General features: G+C 39.4%; 1 protein-coding gene and 1 non-coding gene across 5 annotated transcripts in view; both read right to left on the bottom strand.

Moving 5' to 3' along the window:
- Positions 1–17,444, bottom strand: part of SHROOM4 (shroom family member 4) — a 246,323-nt gene that overhangs the window by 68,445 nt on the left and 160,434 nt on the right. The gene's annotated exons all lie outside the window — the stretch shown is intronic.
- On the bottom strand, positions 15,369–15,441 carry TRNAG-UCC. Its single transcript has one exon. It is a non-coding gene; the product is annotated as a tRNA-Gly (tRNA).

Here is a 17,444-nt window from a genome sequence, read left to right as displayed (position 1 = left end):
GGTTTGATCCCTGGTAGGGGAACTAGATCCCTCATGCCACCATCAGGAGTTCACATGCTACAATGAAGATCCATCGCAGCCAAATAAATAAAAATTTTTAAAAGGCTAGATGAAAATTACTAATATCTTACCATTAAGTATCTCTGTGTGTCAGAATTAAGGGATATTTTCATTCTTTATAATTTTAGAAAATTTCAAAATTGTGTACATAACATGTGTATTACTTTTAAATGAGAAAAGGTTTCCAAAGAAAAAGGACTCCCTCATACACAGACATATCATTTACCCTGGCAACTGTCTAATACAGCTGTCTGACACATTCTTAAGTTAGGAATCTGCAATTATACTTATGATCCCACTTAACTCTTTTAAACATCTGGATTTTGCCCTTAGGGAAATCAGCTCAGAGCCCACCAACCTAGCAAGATGGTTTCCCCAACAAATACTTTCCTGTTTGGAAGTAGATTCCTCTGCTTATTCTACTAACTAAAAGAAAAAAATTCTACCTGACATTTTTTTTACCCCAATATCAGCACTAGTTGCTGTTCTCTGCTGTGAGATGTGGCCAGAACTGGAAGAAGAGGAGCAAGTTGAGAAGAGGCCAGTTAGAGGGAAAAGGAGATCAAGTCAAAGTCAGCATCATGGCCATACTCAATGGGTTAAAATCATTTTACTACTTAGGACCTTCTTGACTTTGGTTTCTTTCTAGATGCCTGATGAACTTGATAGGACAAAGTCGGGTAGAGAGGTGACAAAGCACAGGAAAAGACGATGGGGGTGGCAGCAAGTACTATTTGTGAAGCCATAACTGCTAACATTTATAGTTCCCAAAGAACTTTCATGGACACCAGTCCATTTAATTCTTACAAGAACCTTATAAACTCCATGTTAGAAAAGAAGAACCTCCATGTCAGGTTCAGAGGTAAAATCCTACAAGGCTTGAATCCAAATTATTTGCCTCAAAATTTCGGTTTTTTCCTAAACAATAGTTTTCAAAGTTTGTCACATATAGCAGCATCAGCATCACCTGGGAAATTGAAGGAAATAAAATTCTGGGGCCCTACTCCAAACTTTTTGGGTTAGAAACTCTGGGAGTGGAGCCCAGCCATTTGAATTTTAGCAAGCCCTCCAAGTGATTCTCATTCGTGCTCAAGTTTGAGACCCATCACTCTAAAAAAAAATGCTACCATACATTTGAAACAGATTTTCAAATGGCTTCTTCAAAATACTGGCTGCTGCTGCTTTTACTTATGTGGGGGTCTTGTCTTCCAAGGCAGCCTGGGAACCTCCCTTCAATTGCCAGTGGCAGTTGTACACATAGCCAGTGGCTATGTATACAATAGAGGGTATCTGCTTGAACAGAATTCGGGCTCCAGGGGCAGGAATATTCTACTTCATGGTGAGGCACATCCCAGAACCAAAAGGGCAGTTCCCACATCGCAACTTCCATTGTTGAGTGGAGACATGAGCTGGCAAGCAGCTGCCATATATCTATCTTCTCTGCTGAAGTTTCTCTTCATAAAGCTTTCACATGGTTTTACAATGCTCTGCATGAGCCCCTGGGAAATTCCCTGATCTGATGTATTTATGTTTACAAACCTCTAGTTCATCAGGCTTTTCATTTCTTTGTATTTTGGTTGGGTTTTTTAAATGTATTTGGAAGCAACAACTGAGAAAAAATATACAGCAATTGAAACAAAATTATTTTCCTTCTGGGGAACCTGGACACCCAATTTCCTCACTGCAGATAACTGTTCATTCTTTCTCTCTCTCACATACACACACATACACACAAAGTCATGTACATTCCTCCCCGCCATGAGATGGAGAACAAACAAATCAGTTACTCTTTGGAAAACTGGACTTGACATATATTGGATTTTAACTTTTGTCAAGGTGATTTTCGTCAAATTGAAACAAAACTCATACATAGATATGGATTTAATTTGAAAATGCTGAAGCAGAAAGACAAAACCATGGACTGAGAATTATAAAATTTTCAAGACGCTAGGAGTGAACAGAATTGGTTGTATTTCCCCTTCTATAAGGCACTTGCATTGAATTCATTCATTTATTTATTCATTGATTCATTCATTAGTTATTGAGAGCCAAGAGAGCACCATTCAAGATGCTGGGGACAAACCAATCAATAAAACACACAAAATAGTCTCCATGGAACTCAACTCTATAAATATAGAATATGACAGGTAGTGCTAAGTGCTATGAAGATAGAGAAAGCAGGGTAAGGGATAAACTGGCAGGTCTATCTATGTGAAGGCCAATTCTATTTTAGAGCGTGTGGTCAGGGAAGGCTTCTGTTAGGAGGTGATACTTGAACAACAAAAGTATTAATAAACAAAGTCACGGAAGGAGCCAAGAAAATACTGAGGGAAAATGTTCTAGGCAGAGGCATCAGCCAGAGCAGTGGTCCTGAGACAGGATCAGCTTGTCATGGTCCAAAAACAGCATGAAAGCCTGTGTGGTCGGAGCAGAATAAACAAGACAAAGAGAGGTAGGAAATAAGGTTTGGGAAGGAGCCAGGGGCCAGGTGAATGGGTTATTGTAAGGATTTGGGGTTTAATTGTAAGAGTGATGGAAATAAATCCTGTGTCTATTATGTGTTTGTGCATGTGTGCATGCGAAGTTACTTCAGTGGTGTCCGACTCTTTGTGACTCTATGGACCATAGCCCACCAGGCTCCTCTGTCCATGGGATTCTCCAGGCAAGAATACTGGAGGGGGTTGCTATGCCCTCCTCCAGGGGATCTTCAGGAGTCTAAAGGGCTTCACAGGTGGTACTAGTGGTAAAGAACCCACCTGCCAATGCAGGAGACATAAGAGATGTGGGTTCGATCCCTGGGTTTGGAAGATCCCCTGAAGGAGGGCATTGCAACCCACTCCAGTACTCTTGCCTGGAGAATCCCATGGACAGAGAAGCCTGGCAGGCTACAGTCCATAGTGTCACAAAAAGTCAGACATGACTGAAGCAATTTAGCACACACACACAAGGAATCTAAAAAGTCTGCACTATGATCCTTGCCCTCAAGAAGCTTTCAATCTGTCATCCATTTGGGGAAACAAGCCAGAAGTACAGGAGACTTGAAAAGAGATGGGGGTTCTTGCTGACTCATATATACTTGTTCCTAATACTAATGAGCTATCTTTAGTAGAAAACAGCTCCAGAAGAGAAAAAGGCTTGCCTTCTATGTCAATTTGAGATTCTTTCACCTCACATTTTAGGCTTTTTTATCTCAAAAGCACTTACAGTGTTTACCATGTATTACAAATATTAAAACACTTAATATTCATAACTATCCTATGAAGCAGGTGCTACTATTGTCATCTCCATTATTCAGAGAGGAAAATCAGAGGCCTGGAGAGATAGAGTAACTTGCCCAAGATCACAGATCTACAAAGTCACAGAGATGGTATTCACTCAGGCAGCCTGGCTCCAGAGTCCATATTCTTAACCACTATTCTAATCTCCCTTGCCTAAAGACAGAAGGATTGGAAGCGGGGGTGGGGGGAGGGCATGATGAATCTAAAATTGAGACTAAAAGGGAAAGTCTCCCAGATGTCCTAGGTGAACCAGAAGAGTTCTGGGGCCTATGGGAAACATGGGGAGAAGACTGAACTAGGTGAGGGGAAGAGCTAGAGAAGCAGCTCTTTCCTATGGGAAACTGAGAGGTCATGGGACTTTTGGGTATCCTGACCTGCCTAGCACAGAATACATAATATCTAATAGCCTGCAGGGTCTTCCTGGTGGCTCAATGGTAAAGAATCCACCTGCCAATGCAGGAGACACAGGTTGGATCCCTGAGTTGGGAAGATCCCCTGGAGAAGGAAATGCCAACCTACTCCAGTATTCTTGCCTGGGAAATCCCATGGACAGAGAAACCTGGTGGGCTACAGTCTATAGAGTCGCAAAGAGTTGAACATAACTTAGTGATTAAACAACAACAACAAGAGCCTGCAACCAGAGAAACCTACATAAAGGAGGTCAAGCATGAGGTCTGGTCCTGAAGAAAGGGTAGGAATTGACCAAGATGAAAAGTACTTCTATAAGAGTAGCTCGTAAAAATCAAGGAAATTTGAGAAAAACATAGTGTTCTGAAGGTAGAGTGTATGAGGAGGGGTGGTAGGAGGTAAATCTAGAGAGGCAGGCTGAACAAAACATAGAAGATCCAGGTTGCCATGCTAATGAATTTAGACTTTCCCCAGAGGCACTGGGAAGCCAGTGAAAAACTCTAAGCATGATAATGGCAGGGTCATATTTGTATTTTTGAAAGATGCATCTGCTAGCATTTTTTTTAGGGAGAAAGAAGCAGGTGGACTAGTTAGGAAATGAATGTTATAGTCCAACATGATCCATGATTCAGGGATAGAGTGGTAAGGCAGATTTGAGTCTTGTCTGAGAATGGTATAGGAAGTAAAAGCAATAAATCTTGGTTCCCAGTTGGACAAATGTGAGAGATAAAGGAAGGGGTCCAGAGTGTGTACAGATATCTCACTTCAGCAAATGACTGAGTCTGTCACCAAGAAGAGTAGGGAGGGAAATTAGTCCAGTTTTGGACAAGTTGAGTTTTAAGTTTTTATATTTTTAAAGATAGAGTACCTGAGGAACTATGGTCGGAGGTTCATAATATTGTACAGGAGGGAGGGATCAAAATCATCCCCAAGAAGAAGAAATGGAAAAGGGCAAAATGGTTGTCTGGGGAGGCCTTACAAATAGCTGAGAAAAGAAGAGAAATGAAAGCTAAGGGAGAAAACGAAAGATATATCCATCTGAATGTAGAGTTCCAAAGAATAGCAAAGAGAGATAAGAATGTCTTCCTAAGTGATCAATGCAAAGAAATAGAGGAGAACAATAGAATGGGAAAGACTATACATCTCTTCAAGAAAATTAGAGATACCAAGGGAACATTTCATGCAAAGATGGGCTCAATATAGAACAGAAACGGTATGGACCTAACAGAAGCAGAAGATATTAAGAAGAGGTGGCTAGAGTACACAGAAGAGCTATACAAAAAAAGATCTTCATGACACAGGTAACCAGGATGGTGTGATCACTCACCTACAGCCAGACTTCCTGGAGTGTGAAGTCAAGTGGGCCTTAGGAAGCATCACCACAAACAAAGGTAGTGGAGGTGATGGAATTCCAGCTGAGCTATTTAAAATCCTAAAAGATGATGCTGTGAAAGTGCTGCTTTCAACATGCCAGCAAATTTGGAAAACTCAGCAGTGGCCACAGGACTGGAAAAGTTCAGTTTTCATTCTAATCCCAAATAAAGGCAATGCCAAAGAATGTTTAAACTACCACACAACTGCACTCATCTCACGTGTTAGCAAAGTAATGCTGAAAATTCTCCAAGCTAGGGTTCAACAGTACGTGAACTGAGAACTTCCAGATGTGCAAGCTGGATTTAGATAAGGCAGAGGAACCAGAGATCAAACTGCCAACATCTGTTGGATCAGAGAAAATGCAAGAGAATTTCAGAAAAACATCTACTTCTGCTTCATTGAGTACGCTAAAGCCTTTGACTGTGTAGATCACAACAAACTGCAGAAAATTCTTCAAGAGATGGGAATACCAGACCACCTTACCTGCCTCCCGAGAAATCTGTATGCAGGTCAAGAAGCAACAGTTAGAACTGGACATAGAACAACAGACTGGTTCCAAACAGGGAAAGGAGTATGTCAAGGCTGTATATTGTCACCTTATTTATTTAACTTTTATGCAGAGTACATCATGAGAAATGCTGGATTGGATGAACCACTAGCTGGAATCAAGATTACTGGGAGAAATATCAATAACCTCAAATATGCAGATGACACCACCCTTATGGAAGAAAGTGAAGAGGAACTAAAAAGTCTCTTGGTGAAAGTGAAAGAGGAGAGTGAAAAAGTTGGCTTAAAACTCAACATTCAAAAAACCAAGATCACGGCATCCAGTCCCTTCACTTCATGGAAATAGATGGGGAAACAATGGAAACAGTGACAGACTTTATTTTCTTGGGCTCCAAAAGCACTGCAGATGGTGACTGCAGCCATGAAATTAAAAGATGCTTGCTCCTTGGAAGAAAAGCTCTGACAAACCTATACAGCATATTAAAAAGCAGAGACATTACTTTGCTGACAAAAGTACATCCAGTGAAAACTATGGTTTTTCAGTAGTCATATATGGATGTGAGAGTTGAACCATAAAGAAAGCTGATTCCTTAAAAAACTGGAAATAGAACTGCCTTATGATCCAGCAATCCCACTGCTGGGCATACACACTGAGGAAACCAGAAGGGAAAGAGACACGTGTACCCCAATGTTCATCGCAGCACTGTTTATAATAGCCAGGACATGGAAGCAACCCAGATGTCCATCAGCAGATGAATGGATAAGAAAGCTGTGGTACATATACACAATGGAGTATTACTCAGCCATTAAAAAGAATACATTTGAATCAGTTCTAATGAGGTGGATGAAACTGGAGCCTATTATACAGAGTGAAGTAAGCCAGAAAGAAAAACACCAATACAGTATATTAACGCATATATATGGAATTTAGAAAGATGGTAACAATAACCCTGTGTACGAGACAGCAAAAGAGACACTGACGTATAGAACAGTCTTATGGACTCTGTGAGAGAGGGAGAGGGTGGGAAGATTTGGGAGAATGGCATTGAAACATGTATAATATCATGCATGAAACGAGTTGCCAGTCCAGGTTCGATGCACGATACTGGATGCTTGGGGCTGGTGCACTGGGACGACCCAGAGGGATGGTATGGGGAGGGAGGAGGGAGGAGGGTTCAGGATGGGGAACACATGTATACCTGTGGTGGATTCATTTTGATATTTGGCAAAACTAATACAATTATGTAAAATTTAAAAATAAAATAAAATTAAAAAAAAAAAAAGAAATGAACTGAGAAGAAAAAAAAAAAAGAAAGCTGAGCGCTGAAGAATGGATGCTTTTGAACTGTGGTGTTGGAGAAGACTCTTCAGAATCCCTTGGACAGCAAGGAGATCAAACTAGTCAATCCTAAAGGAAATCAGTCCTGAATATTCATTGGAAGGATTAAATTTGAAGCTGAAGCTCCAATACTTTGGCCACCTGATTTGAAGAACTGACTCATTGGAATAGACCCTGATGCTGGGAAAGATTGAAGTTAGGAGGAGAAGGGGATGATAGAGGATGAGATGGTTGGAACGTACCACTGACTAGATGGACATGAGTTTGAGCAAGCTCTGGGAACTGGTGTTGGACAGGGAAGCCTTGCGTGCTGCAGTCCATGGGGTCACAAAGAGTCGGACACAACTGAGCGACTGAACTGAACTAAAAGCAATATTTGTGAAAGGTAAACCACTCAAACAGTACAAAGGCATATACGATGAAAAATGAGTTCCCCATACTCTGGGGGAAACCATCATTAACAGTTTCTTGTTTATCCCTAGGCATAGTATGACATAGTTTTAAGAACATAAGCTCTGGAATGAGACTGTCTAGATTTGAATCTGCCACTGCTACTGTGTGCCCTTGGACTAGTTATTCAACATCTCTGCCTCACTTACATTATCTGTAAAATAGCTATTATAATAACAGGACACACAAAAAAGCATACTAGAGTACTGTTCAAGATCTTGCTGTTTGTCTTTAACAATATATGTAGGAGATAATTTTGTATCTGCATGTAGTTTTTCACAAATTTTTAATAACCACTTACTATTGTACTTGTGTGAATTTTCATACTTTATTTAACCTTTACTCAATTAATGAATATTAAGTTTGTTTCTAAATTTTAATGTCGCAATGAATATTTTTGAACAACTCTTCACACACACATATATGATTATATCTGTTAGATAAATTCCTGTAAGTGGAGCTCTGGTTCAGAGCATATGAATGTTTAATTGTGATAAAGTCTCCTGAAATCCAAAGAAGTTATGCTAATTTGCTTTTCCACCAACAATGTTTTAGAGCAGTGCTTTTCAAACTTTCATGTGCAAACAAATCACTTGGGGAACTCATTAAAATGCAGATTCTGATTTAGTAGGTCTGGGATAGGGCTGAATTTGTAACAAGCTCTCAGTTTATGCAGATACTGTTGGTCCAAGGATCACACTTTGAGTAGCAAGGTATGTATTAAGGTGTAAGAGTACACATTTCTCTACATGCTTGTCAAAAAATATGTATTACATGTTCTGATTTTTGCCATTCTGATTAGTGAAAGTTGTATTGGTGTTAAGGTGAGAATTATTGATTAAATTAACCTATATTTCTTTAATTATGAGTGTTGTTGAGTATCTATTTTATAAGCCACTTTTCTTTTTCCCTGGACTGGTTGTTTAGTTTCTTTTTTTTTCCTATTTTTAAAATAATGGTTTGTTGATATTTTTCTAAGTGATTCTCGGTCTCAAGAGCTCTTTATATATACAGGGAACCAGCCATTTCTCATATCAGATACAAATCCTTCTCAGATTTTTGTCTTTGGATTCTGTTTATGTATTTTTGTGGTACTGTAAATTTTAACTTTCATGTAGTCAAATTTAACAATGTTCTCCTTTATAGTTTCCTTTGTGTCATGCTTAGAAAGACCTTCAATATTTACTAATAAAATCATATATTAAAAACCATACACTAAACTGTGCCTTTGGATCAATTACTAGACTCAATTATGGTCCATTGATCTGTCTATTCATGTGCTAGTACCAAACTGTTTTAATTACTGTAGTTTTATAATATGTTTCAACAGGACTGGTCCCTTCCTCCCTTATTACTCTTCCTTTTCAGACTTTTCTTGACTACTCTTATAGATCATATATATGTATTATATTTAAATTTCAATATGTACTTTAAATGGGCTTCACAGGTGGCACTATTGGTAAAGAACCTGCCTGCCAATGCAAGAGATGTAAGAGATGCAGATTCAATCCCTGGGTTGGGAAGATTCACTGGAGGAGGGCATGACAACCCTCTCCAGTACTGCTGCTGGGAGACTCTCATGGACAGAGGAGCCTGGCAGTTTGTGGTCCATAGGGTAGCAAAAGAGTTGGACATGACTGAAGCAACTTAGCACATATACTTTAGAATAAACCTGGGCATGTTGGATTATGATGTTTTTGGGAGACATCTTGGTGGCAAATAGTAACATGCTGTTGAAAATGATAATCTGGTGTCTAGGAGTATGATCTTCTCTGGATACAGAAATCTGAGAGTCATCAGTGATATCTGAAGCCTCTCAAAAAAGGTTCACAGAATGAGAAAGAGGGTCTGAGGCAGAACTCTAGGTTAGTGGTTCTCAAAGTTCAGTCCTCAGACCAGCACTACCTGAAAATTTCTTAGACCCTGACTGGATCAGAAACTTGGGTGGGGGAGGGGAGCAACATGTTCCTTAACAAACCTTCCAGAGGATTCTAATGCACACTCAAGTTTGAAGACTACTCTTATAGGATACACCTATAGTCAAGTGACAAATTAAGGAAAGAGAGCTGAAAATAAGTAGTAGGAAAAAACTAGGAGAAAGATATATTTCATAATCAAAGAGAAGAAATTTTCAGAAAAAAGTTAAATAGGGCCATTATTTATTAAGCAACTATTTTAAAGGGCTTAAGGTAAATATCATTATTCTCATCTTACAAATGAGAAAATTTTGGTTAACTAATTTACAGAAGGTCAGCCAGCTGATATGTGATTTGACACCAATGCTATTAAATAGCAATGGCTATGTGCCTTCCATTGTACTTCTTCTGCTACTGAAAAATTGCTGACTGGAAAAGAAGAAAAGATGCTCCTTGAGTTTTTATTCAATCTGGAGGATACTAATTCATCTTGGTCCTATAGAGAAGACTGTCACGTAGTGGAAGAAGCCAGACTGCAGTGAGAAAATGGGAAGAAGATGGAGACAATGAGTGTAATGATACTTTTCAACTGCCTAAGAAGCTTGGCTGTGATGGAAAAGAGACTGGTAATTGCAAGAGGACAAAAATTAAGGAGAGCTGATGTTTTTTAAGATGAAGTGACCACCAGAAGATATCTGTATAACTGAGATTAGTCTAGATTACGAGTAACATTCTATGGGTCTAGAACAATCACTGGTCTTTATCGGAACCCAAAACCACAGCAGCTCTACCTATACTCCACAATTGCCAATTGAATGTTTACATCTCCCATCAATCCCCTCAAATTAAAGACAAAACAAAAACACTGACATCAAGCCTAGCTCTTCCTAATTTATCTTTTTGTTGTGTCTTAAATCCCTAAAGATCTGACTAACTCAAACCTTGTAAATTGTTTCCTTCTCTTCTTTGGCTTTTATATTGAATTAGTCTCCACATCCTAGCTTTGAAATATATCCCCTATTAACTCGTCCTGTCCATTCCTACTGTCACTACTTTATATAAGCAATCATGTCACATGGCCTCCCTACTGGTTTCCCACAGATACCAATCCTTATTCACCTATTCACAATCTTGCAATGACTCCTCATGGCCTACTAGATAAACTTTGCTTTTCTGGGCCTTCTATTAGATGGTTCAAATTCACCTCTCACTGATCCCCTTTATAAATCTTAATCTGGGTGGGCTCACTTAATATTTCTCAAACCTACATACACATTTCTCTCCATCCTCTCTTTATGCCTTACCACATTCTGTTTAGGAATTGAGCCAACCTCCCCTTCTTTTGTTCAAGTTCCTTGTGATGTTCTTCTTCCAATTTTTACAACCACTTGCTGCTGGTATCACTCATTTTGACAATCACCTACCTCCTTTCTCAACCATTTTACCTATATATGTTTTTCCCTCCACTAGAGTTCATGGCTAGAACACACTCCTGCTCTGAGCCCCACTACACTATTTAACATATTGCTTATTGCTGTTCAGTCACTAAGCTGTGTCCAACTCTTTGCGACCCCATGGACTGCAGCATATCAGGTTCCCTGTCCTTCACTAACACCCAGAGTTTGCTCAAACTCATGTCCATGGAGTCAATGATGCCATCCAACCATCTCATCCTCTGCTGCCCCCTTCTCCTCCTGCCCTCAATCTTTCCCAGCATCAGGGTCTTTTCCAAAGAGTCAGCTCTTCACATCAGGAGGCCAAAGTATTGGAGCTTCAGCATCAGTCCTTCCAATGAATATTCAGGGCTGATTTCCTTTAGGATTGACTGGTTTGATCTCCTTGCTGTCTGTATATGCTAAGCACACAAACTCAAAAACACTTACTAAATCAATGAAATTGTATTATGAGAACTTGGTAATTAAAGAGATATATGGTGAATAAATGTTTAGAAAATGTTTTTCTTTTTCACTTTCAAAATCATATTAAAAACAGTATACATTCACTAGTTAGGTACCCAGTATCAAGTACTAGTGTAAGTAAATCGATTATTTAATAATCCTTATGGATTCCTGTCAGGTAGGAATCACTTCCCTGAATTATTCATAAATATAAGACTATAAGATGGTTAAAGACTTGTCCAGTATTTCTACTGTGTACTCAGAGCCTGCAATGAGAACCCCCAAGTCCATTGCTCCATCTTCTATCAGTTCAGTTCAGTCACTCAGTCGTGTCTGACTCTTTGTGACCCCATGAATCACAGCACGCCAGGCCTCCCTGTACATCACCAACTCCCTGAGTTCACTCAGACTCACATCCATCGAGTCAGTGATGCCATCCAGCCATCTCATCCTCTGTTGTCCCCTTCTCCTCCTGCCCCCAATCCCTCCCAGCATCAGAGTCTTTTCCAATGAGTCAACACTTTGCATGAGGTGGCCAAAGTACTGGAGTTTCAGCTTTAGCATCATTCCTTCCAAAGAAATCCCAGGGCTGATCTCCTTCAGAATGGACTGGTTGGATCTCCTTGCCGTCCAAGGGACTCTCAAGAGTCTTCTCCAACACCACAGTTCAAACGCATCAATTCTTTGGCGCTCAGCTTTCTTCACAGTCCAACTCTCACATCCATACACGACTGCTGGAAAAACCATAGCCTTGACTAGACAGATCTTTGTTGGCAAAGTAATGTCTCTGCTTTTGAATATACTATCTAGGTTGGTCATAAGTTTCCTTCCAAGGAGTAAGCATCTTTTAATTTCATGGCTGCAGTCACCATCTGCAGTGATTTTGGAGCCCCCAAAAATAAAGTCTGACACTGTTTCCACTGTTTCCCCAATCTATTTCCCATGAAGTGATGGAACCAGATGTCATGATCTTCGTTTTCTGAATGTTGAGCTTTAAGCCAACTTTTTCACTCTCCACTTTCACTTTCATCAAGAAGCTTTTTAGTTCCTCTTCGCTTTCTGCCATAAGGGTGGTGTCATCTGCATATCTGAGGTTATTGATATTTCTCCTGGCAATCTTGATTCCAGCTTGTGCTTCTTCCAGCCCAGCATTTCTCATGATGTACTCTGCATATAAGTTAAGCAAGCAGAGTGACAATATACAGCTTTGACATACTCCCTTTCCTATTTGGAACCAGTCTGTTGTTCCATGTCCAGTTCTGTTGCTTCCTGACCTGTATATAGGTTTCTCAAGAGGCAGGTCAGGTGGTCTGTAACACAGGTTAATTTGTTTAATTTTTAAACAGGCTTCTATGTTTCTTAGTTGAATTATAAACATGGTTTTTCTATAGTCTTGATGTAAGAATAGCTTCTAACAAGACAGGTAAATAATGAATATCTCAACTTTAGTGTCTAATAACAGTTACTATGAATAATGACAGAAAGTATCTGTGTGTCCCCAAAGTAAACTTGTGCCATAACACAAAGAGAGATGAGATGCAGCAGGGTGCTATATTAACATTCATAATTATGCATTTTATGTTCCCAAAATGAATTGTTTGACAGCAAAGGAAAATGGCAATAGTAAGAATTATGGCAAAAGCAATAAGGTTAATCAACATATAATTGACTCTCAAATATGTACATTTTAGCTGTTTTCTTTTACTGTGTTTATGATTTATTATTTAGAAACATTATAAAATAATCTACTAGAATATATTTCCCTATTCAGTTCAGTTCAGTTGCTCAGTCGTGTCCCAAAATGAAAACATGTTCATATCAAGTGAATTAATTTTTTATGACACATAGATATATCAAGGGAAATATATATTAAGGGAGATTTTTGTTCCACAAATGCAATAACCTACACATAATGAGGTGTCAACTTCTTCAGAGAAATTTGTCTAACACAGACATACACACACACATAGGCACTTTGGAAACAGTTTAAACATATTGGGAGAAAAAGACTAAATTAAAAACTCTTTTTTCAATATCTCCTAATGCACGCTTTATTAAACATAGCACAACCCAAAGAAACAGGAGGAATACAGAATACAAATGACAACATTTTCCCACTGACTGAGACTGACCCAGCTTCAGTTGAGAAAGGAAGATGTCTTCACCCAGCAGATGGCTATTGAATCCCTTAATTAAGATGCCAAAACCCATCAGTTCAGCTGCAAACAGACCCACACCTAGAACCTTAACTCTCACCCTATCCACGAGCTGATTAACTCAGATTATTCTGTCAAGATGAGCAAGCGTTCCAGGTCAAGGCACAGCTAAGGCCTGGGTGACTGTCCTCTCAGAGCAACTTACACTTTCTTTTGCTCTGAGCTCTACTGAGGTGCAAGCTTACTGCTGAAGATAATACTAACAAGGTGAGGCAAGTGAGAAAGCACGCACAGCCTATGGATTTTTAATGTCATACAAGGATTTCTTGAAGATCTCAACTAAAATATTCAATTTAAAGCTTCTGAAAATGTTACAGAGACAGAAGTAAAATAGATAGGTAGGTAGGAACCAAATGAGGTATTACAGAGAGCAAATTATTATTTCAATACTATGGAGTTAGATGGACCTGACTATGAGATAATGGACATGTCAGTTACTTCATTTCTTTGTACATTTGTCTCCTCACCTGTAATATGGGGATATGTTCATCCCTATACCTCATAATAGAGCTGCTGCTGCTGCTAAGTTGCTTCAGTCGTGTCCAACTCTGTGCGACCCCATAGACGGCAGCCCACCAGGCCCCGCCGTCCCTGGGATTCTCCAGGCAAGAAAACTGGAGTGGGTTGCCATTTCCTCCTCCAATGCATGAAAGTGAAAAGTGAAAGTGAAGTCGCTCAGTCATGTCCGACTCTTAGCGACTCCATGGACTGCAGCCCACCAGGCTCCTCCATCCATGGGATTTTGCAGGCAAGAGTACTGGAGTGGGGTGCCATTGCCTTCTCCCATAATAGAGCTATGATGATTAAATAACATGATGCATTTGAGAGCTCCAAGCACCTGATCTACAAGCATCTGATCTGTAGTAAGTGTTGGGATAGGAGGGCAGAACTGATATTTACAGTATGTCTATTAAATCTGAAAGTTCTGATTGTATCTCTTCAAACTTAGGTGGGAAAGCACCTTGGAAAAACCCTTCAGCCTGAATCCAAATTCCTGTGGAGAACTCAGTTCATCCCTTACTGGTCTTAACATTTTCAAATGAACTGCTGCTGCTGCTAAGTCATTTCAGTCGTGTCCGACTCTGTGTGGCCCCATAGATGGGAGCCCACCAGGCTCCCCCGTCCCTGGGATTCTCCAGGCAAGAATACTGGAGTGGGTTGCCATTTCCTTCTCCAATGCATGAAAGTGAAAAGTGAAAGGGAAATCACTCAGTCGTATCCGACTCTTAGCGACCCCATGGACTGCAGCCTACCAGGCTCCTCCATCCATGGGATATTCCAGGCAAGAGTACTGGAGTGGGGTGCCATTGCCTTCTCCGTCAAATGAACTACTTGGTAGAAAATGGATACATCACTATCTCAGTGAGTTGTAGAACTATGATAGATTCCCCATGACTGGAATTCACAGCAATGTGAATACAGGAAAAAGAGATGGATTCTGGAGTCACACACAGAGATTGGATTCAAGTTCTGGCTCTGGCACTTATTGGCTATATGGCTTTAGACAACTGACATGTCCATTTTGAGCCTTGGTTTTCTCAAGTAATATATACTTCATATAACTTTGGTGAGAATTCAATAGATGTTACAGTGCCATTACTAACTAAATTCTCATGATCACATGAGGTCTCAGCCAAGCAAGTCACTCAAATCCTGGGATGTAATACACAGACAACAGAGAGCTACTTTCCCTGTTCAGTTATGGCAAACCAATGGCTATGGCAAGTGTTTAACATGATGAGCATCAGGGAGGAAAGAATAAATTCTTTTTACTGTGGCATGGAAAGAGGCTTCTAGCAATTCTTCCAGTTCTGAGAGATTCATCAAAATTGTGATACTGAATCACAAAAGAGATCAACTATACTCTCCATCACTTCATGAGTGCCCTCTTCCACTTACCCTTTTTTTTTGTGGCCTCTTAGTTCCCTGACCAGGGATCAAACCCAGGCCCCCTGCTGTGGAAGCACAGAGTCCTAACCACTGGACCATCAGGGAATTCTCTCTACTTAAACTTTTATTTATTAAACCTCAAGGTTCTCTCAAGAAGTACAGAGTAGCAAAGAATCACAGACACACACACACACAGAGAAGGAAGTATATCACAAGAAAAAATTTCCTAATTTCATACAAAATTCATGTACCAAGACTAGTTTTAAATTTTTGTTTCAAAGGTTCCATTCTGTTGTAAGGGACACGGGTATACTTTAAGAAATCTATTTCCGAAGTGCAAAGACGTACAACCTCAGGTAAGTAACTTTCACTGTATGTAAATTTAAATCACACAAATTTTTTGACTGAGAGAAAGAGGAGGGCAGGTAATATTCTGCTGTTTCCCCTAGGGAGAAAAAAAATACCCTGTATAACTCCTCAAAGACTATTCAAAGGCATACATTAACTTTATACTTAACAAAATTGAAGGATATTCTGCACCATCATCACAGGAAAAGAAGGAAGAATATATCTTTGCATTAGGAGCCAGAGACATAATCATTTTTAGCTGAACAAGGATGCCAGAACAGCAAACCAATGCTTTCCCTTTGATTAGCTGGAAAGCAATCAATGTACTCTTGCTAGATTGGAGCTTTCACTCAAAATAGAAACTGGCCTGAAGTCCAGAGCTGGCAGTTCAGGGACAAATCCCCAGAAGAGATCTTGACACTTGCAATAAGATCCAGGATTGGCATACTCATCAGGATCCAAGTTTAAGACTGAGGCTTGAAGAAGCTATTAAATAATAAGGGCTGGTGTAAAATAATGACTGCCTTCAGGATTCATGTTTCTTTCATCAGCTAAAACAAACACCTTTGTTGCTGAAGGTTTGCTTAGTTTAGCTATTTTTAAAAAGACATTGGACTTTTATATGTATAACATTCACTTTGCTGTACACCTGAAACTAACAAAACATTGTAAATCAACTAAAATCCAATAAAATTTTTTTAAAAAGAAAGAAAATACAAAAGGTTGTTTTTTAGTATAGAGTCACAGCAAAAATAAGAAGGTACAGAGATTTCCCATACACCTCTTGCCCCTACACATACGTAATCTTCCTCATTATCTACATTCTTCCCCAAAATGGTACATTTGTTACAAGTGATAAACCTACCTTGATACAATATAATCACCCAAAGTCTATAGTTTACATTAGGGTTCACTCTTGGTGTTGTACATTCTATGGGTCTGGATAAATGCATAATTACACTGTTTATAACATTAGAGAAACATCAGAACAGTTTCACTGCCCTGAAATTCCTCTGTGTTATGACTTTTCATCCCTTCCTTCCTCCCCTGTAACCCTAGACAACCACAGGTATTTTAACTGTCTCTATAGTTTTGCCTTTTCAAGAAGTCATATAGCTGGAATCATACAGTAAGCCTTTTCAGATCAGCTTTGTTCACTTAGTAATACACATTTAAGATTTTCCCATGTCTTTTCACAGCTTGTTAGCTCATGTATCAACATATTTAACACTGAGGAATATCACCTTGTCTAGATATACCATGGTTTATTTATTCATTCACCTACTGAAGGATATCTTGGTTGCTTCCAAGTTTTGGCAAGTATGAATAAAGCTTATATAAACATCCATGTACATGTTTTTGAGTGAACACAAGTATCAATCTCATTTGGGTAAATGCCAAGGAGTGTGACAGCTGGATCTTATGGTAAGAGTATATTTAGTAAGAAACTGTCAAACAATCTTCCATAGTGGCTATACCATTTTGCATCCCCACTAACAATGAATGAGAGTTCCTGTTGCTCCACATCCTTGATAGACATTTATTATATTGAAAAAGCTGACTGACTAAGAGACCTTCCATCCCAAGGAAAATATGGTCATAAGTTTCCTGGATTTTCTTTTTGAGTTATATAACCCAGGCTTGGAGATGAGAAGCAACAATGGGTATGCTAAATGGGCACAGACAAAATAAATCCCAAAAGAAGTCTGTTTTTCCTATGCAGAGAACCAGGTTAGGGGTAGACAAGCAAGACAGAAAAC

This window comes from Bubalus bubalis, chromosome X (assembly GCF_019923935.1).
Source record: "Bubalus bubalis isolate 160015118507 breed Murrah chromosome X, NDDB_SH_1, whole genome shotgun sequence".
NCBI lineage: Eukaryota > Metazoa > Chordata > Mammalia > Artiodactyla > Bovidae > Bubalus > Bubalus bubalis.
This window is presented reverse-complemented; position numbering and strand designations above follow the sequence as displayed.